Genomic DNA, 6,104 nt, shown 5'->3' on the forward strand with positions numbered 1-6,104 from the left:
TCAAATATTTTTGTCTGGAAACTTCATCTGTTACACTGAATAACTTAATTCCTGATTTGTTTTTCTGAGAGTTTAAATTGTTTGGAAATTTAAGGTATTACTTAAATTTGAATGTTGGTAATTATTTATAGATGTTCGCGGTCGTTAATTTAATTGAAGACAATTCTGTCGAAGTTGTGTCAATGTCGTGGTGTTTAGGCACAAAAGCGTGTTCTCCGCCAAATCATTTGAAAATAAGTGAAATTTCAAAATTAGTGCAAAAACAAACATGTCCAAATAAGAAGTGGAAAAAGTTAGATTGTTAACCCCAACTCCAAGTTATTATTTTAAATTTGAACAAACTCAAATAAATTTATTATGAAACCGCATGTTAAGTTGATATTATTGAAAAAGCAAGGATAAAGTCCAAATAGGCAGATTTGAACATAGATGTAGATACGGGTAGAGGAAAAAGAAAACATTTTGCAAATCAAAGACTACTTACTGATTTGGAGGAATGTGATAAAAGAGATGAAGGTGACCATTCTGACAAAAAATTTGAAAACAGCGACGAAAACTCACATGATTCAGAACAGGGTTCGTTACGTTTTTTATACTCAATTTGTTACAAAACAATACGAGATAATTATCATAAAGACTTATATATTCATCGTTGTTAATAGAACCATTAAGTCCGAGAAAGGAAAAATAATGAAAGGTAAATTACGTGTAACATATAACTATATATGACAAATTTTAGATGAATATAGTAAAAACGTTTTACACGCGGTATGTAGCGTCACAAAAACAATCAGAAGTTGGTACAACCAGAACTACTGAAGATAAATTTTATAGTTACAAAAATTGGCATTCAACTGGTTATTTTCACTCGTCAGGTTGAAAATTAAATATGGTTTTACGTGTGTCATATATTATAGTGATTATAAATTGATCAGAGTGCTGATGAGCCAAAGAAGAAACTTTCCAACGGAACGTATATAGGATGTTCGCTGACCAAAATTGAAAAATAAACCAAATTCAACAAATGCTTGTAAAATCTAACGAGTTCGGATTTTTTGACGATAATTTATCACAGGAACAATAAGATCAATTAGAAAACATTGTTGAAGACAAAACTTTAAGATTGAAAATTTTGATTAATTATAGGTCTCACATCTTTCATCTATGGGAGGAAGTTGCTTAGCGGATACTGTGAGAAGAGTTCTGAGTAGTACATTTGCTAATAAGCATGTTCTTGGAATGACCTGGAGTGAAAACACGGGTGGCATAGAATTTCGCAAGCTTCTAATAAAAGAGGTAACTAAAAATAGGACATAAATTGAATTTGTTCTCATTTTTATTATATGGTATACCAATGGTGTTCGCCAAATGACAAACTATCGAAAATCGACTTCGTATGGTATCGAAAGAGTTATCAAATACTGGTTAAAACATAAAAGTGACCGTTCCGGCGGCAGAATTAAAAGAGCGTTAAATTCCAATCTTGCAAGTTCAGAAATAAAAACTGTCAACCAAAGGACAACTTAGTTCAAAATGTTCCTTCAACTGACAGTGATTGATAGAATTATTTTATTTTACATCATTAAAAGAGCATAATGCTGTCTATAATAATACATTTCTATAAAGAATAAAATACACTTTTTTCATATAGTAATTAACTACGGACTAAATTTTAATAGCTTAAAAGCTGGTTTCAAAATAAAGTATTATTTTTAAGTTCCTACCTTTGAATGAGCCATCTTGTAACAAGATCCTCAAATGTTATTGTGAATTAAATACAGTTTTTATTGTGTTTCATATGTTTAAATAAGAATGCATACATTATTAAAAGTATACATTAAAAACGCGAACCAGTAGTGAGACGAAAGAAGTATGGGAAAAAACTAAGCTTTAATAGGGAAAAATGTGCGGTTCTTCGGCCGATAGGCCTTCAAGGCCAAAAAATTAAGAAATTTTTAATTAATTAATTATTAAAAGTATAATGATGTATAATAATACATATTAAGTTAGATAGACTACTTAGAATGGATAATTGTGGAAAGTATTTAATAAAAACTAGAAGTACTTAAAATGTTTAATTTCTATATCTTCCGATTTTTCCTATATTATTAGAATTTAAATAATTGGTTTAAATTTTCCTGTAAGGTTATGGGACGTTTTTTTTAATTGTTTCAAAATTAAGAAGATAAAGTAATATTCAGGACATGTATTGCGAGCATAGATGGTTTAATAGATTATACATATTTTAAAGTTTATTTAAATCAATTGACGTGGATTCTTTTGAGGGTGAAACTTTGTATATATCTAGGGCTTCTAACGATTATCTGAATAAGGCAAACTGATTATTATATCTCATATCAGATATATTTCCGATAAACAACCTGATTTCTTTGGCTACTTGTACCCTTTTTTATCTGACGTGCTGCTATTGGTTTTTTTATTTGGTTTCGGTAACCGACAAGACCACAGATATATTAAGAACCTTTCTCAGATAAGCGCGTAGATATGGGTCTTCATGTTGTCTACCTTTAGACATCTAGCTAAATGTTTTTTATCGTTTCAAATTTTTGTTTGGCAACAAAAAATGGCTTAGTTCCGCCAAGCCAATATAAAGATACACTAAAATAGTATATCCGCAGTTATCGCGGATTAAAGATATAATTTAACAAGTTGGCAAGCCAAAATATACCTCTCCTCGGAAGAATGGTCCCTAGTGGTATTAATTTCTCGAGACGACAGACACGGAGATTGTATAACCCCTCCTAGGGGACAACAAAGTCCCCATCGGAGAGGTAAAAAAAGCAGATCAACCAGTGAAAATCATTTAGGTAGGTCAGACAAGGGCAAAGCGTATCCGCGTACTGCCATTAGAGTAAGAAAATATGTTATCCGCGAAAGGTATCGGACTAAAAATTATCCAGTTAATCTTTTAAAGCCACAGATACCAGATCACCGTTAGAAATCTAAGCGTCCAAAGGTGCTCTCTGAACGAAGGTTTTAGCAGCCTTCTCAACAGTTACGAGCTTTTCTTTCCCAATTAAGGTTAAGAATATTTATTGGGTATGCAATGATAAGAATTGCGTTACTTTGCGCTCGTTACGCTGGAATTGAATCGACTGTCATTTAAATACCGAATAACCTATATGTATTGATACATATATATTTACGAGGAATCTGCTATACATGTTATGTTTAATATTTTTATCAGCGAAAAAGCCTATTTTTAATATATCCAGTGAGGGCGCGTTCCGGAGAAAAATCTCGTAAAAATTTACGAGGCCAAATCTACGAGACAGGAACTCTCGTATTTTAAACGCGTTCTAGAGAAAAACTTTCAAGAATATTTTTGGCCTTTATTTTAATGACCTCCGCCCCCATCGGACCCAATAGAAATTCTGGCGGGAAATTTTCCACTTTTGACTTCGCAATCTCGGCTAGTTATCAGTTATTTTATTATATACATGGTGTCCGGAATTGCTCTGACTCGGCTATTATCTAAAAAACTATAAGAGAAAAATCAGAAAATATTGTCAAGTTTTTTTAAAAAAATTTGTTTTAGGCGGGAAAATGCTAGAAAAATACCTTCAATGAGAAAGTTGTCGAGAATTATCGAATATGTACAATAAAGTTGCTTTCATTGAAAAAAGACCAAGCTTTCAGGGCGATACGAGGTGATGAAAAAACATAGGAAGCAATAGTGCTTAGAGTTTTGTACTTCAATTTAAGAAATGGCTTCAATCTTAACAAAACCTTCCAATTTTCCCGGACCGCCTCAATGATGTGACGAACGACGACTCTGGAGACGAAGCGGCCGTGGGCGGAAGGGAGTTGTGTCGCTACAATTCTTATTTTATTGCTTCAAGACCTACTCCTAACATAAACTATCATAATTTTTGTAAATTGGTTAAATGAAATGAAAATTCTGGGTTTTGGTTGGATTTACAGTAAATGGACAAGGGTTAAGTTAAACCGTTTGGTTGGATATAAACGCAGTTGAACTATTATCAATTATTAAAATTTTATAAAGTGACTCTGCTCCAGGAATCGATGAAGCATCCCCAAAAAATATTAAAGAAGTGTCTTGCCAAATTGTAGTCCCGTTTTTATTTTTAATTAACTTGTCCTTTAAACATATTCAGAAATCCATACCTCTACTTGGAATGCTTATCCTGCCGTATCGCGTATGGTAAGATAACTATGACGGCTTTGGCCCCACCTACGAGATAAAAAATCCCCTTTGCGCGTGCTCCCCTCTCACGTTGTTGTTTGTTAAGTTAACATAGTGACGTCAAAAAACAGTCAGCCACAGCGAGACGAAAATCTGCCGCGATAAGCATTCCAAGTAGAGGTATGGATTCATGACATGGTCGATATCCGTCTTTTAAATAAAAAGCAATAATGATTCCTCTCCATAAAAAGGGGATACCGACGATCCTTCTAATTATCGGCCGATATCTTTACTTTCTATTTTTGCCAAAATGTTTGATAAAATTTTTTATATACGAATATGTAGTTTCGTAAAAAAGTGTAATTAATTTCTGAAAAACCATATGGATTTCGTGACAATTGTGGGGTTGACTTTGCATTAGCTAAGGTGCTCAGTGAGATCCTTGAGGCGGTAGACTCGGGAAAGTATATCATGGTCGTTTTTATTGACCTAAAATAAGCATTCGGTTTCATTGACCATAAATTACTTTTCATAAATCAAACATTATGGGTATACGTAGAAAGTCATCGACTGGATTAAAAATTATTTAATCAATAGATCAACCCAGACAATAGTTAATGCAAATTTATCTAATTAAAAGGGCATATCGTGTGGTCTACCACAAGGATAATTTTATCACCAATATTGTTTAACTTATTTCTTAATGATTTAGCCTATTTCGAAAAAAAAAATTATTTAATAATATATGCAGATGATACGCCCGATTTAGACTAATACAAATCTTACTGATCTATATTTAACAATCTTGAAATTATTAAAGAAAAAACTAGAAACAAACCAAATGTAAATAATACAAACGATACTATCATAGATGGTAAGAATTTGAAAAAAGTAACCGATGCAAAATACTTAGGATTGTGGGTTGACGAATATTTAACTTGGAACACCCATATAAATCAATTAGCTAAAAAATATATTTCAGTATTTATCTATTACATAGTCATATTTATTGTAAATTTATAAGGGGGAACACGTCTGTTCTTAACATAGGTTATTAAAAAAGCACACTTAGCACAAACAGCGCCAATCTTTAAACAATTAAATCTCATAACAATTAAAGAAGTATATAGCCACACCATGTTAATTTTGATACATAAATCACTTAAAAATCCAATTTTTAACATCTTTAAATACAAAATTCCTTTGGAATATAAACTTCGATATTCACAATGTTTAGATAACACTACTCTACGAACCAATTTTAAATTAAATACAATTTGTTACGAAGGCGTTAATAATTTTAACTCCTTGGGTTTATCCGAACTCCCAATTTTGCATAAATTTAAATCAATGACTTGGGAATGGGTTCTAAAACTAAAAAATTATAATATAAGTTTGTAATACTGTATGAAATTAGACGGTTATGATAAGTATAAGTCCTAATATCTATTATTTTTATTATTATTATTAATATTATTATTATTAATATTATTTCCGGGAATTGTTGGGCGGGGTTGAATACAAAAACAATTAGTGACCTCACTTTTTGCATGGACCATTGAATAATTTGAACTCGTGTCTTGTGAGGCCACTGATGACATTGTCTGAGACAAGAAAATTCGCTCGTGGTTGGCTCTACATGATTTCAAGGGGGGCTTAAAGGGTCTTGGCAATGGTACTAACACTGCCGAAACTAGTCGACTTCTTTTATTATATGAATATCTCAATTATGAAATAAAAAGTTTTTTAACTTACGTATCCCTTTTTAATAATTTTATAATAAGAGCGCACCCTTGACCCTGCAGGATGCAGCGTTGGAAGATCGCGATTTTGGTTAGAGTCTCTTTACCTGGCGGTAGGTCTGAGGCCCGCAAACCAAAAAAATGGTTTCATGGGATCGCTGTTAGCTGAGGGAATGTTGCTGGTCTTCTCTTTT

This window comes from Leiobunum rupestre, chromosome 8 (assembly GCF_980474605.1).
Source record: "Leiobunum rupestre chromosome 8, qqLeiRupe1.1.hap1, whole genome shotgun sequence".
NCBI classification, from domain to species: domain Eukaryota; kingdom Metazoa; phylum Arthropoda; class Arachnida; order Opiliones; family Sclerosomatidae; genus Leiobunum; species Leiobunum rupestre.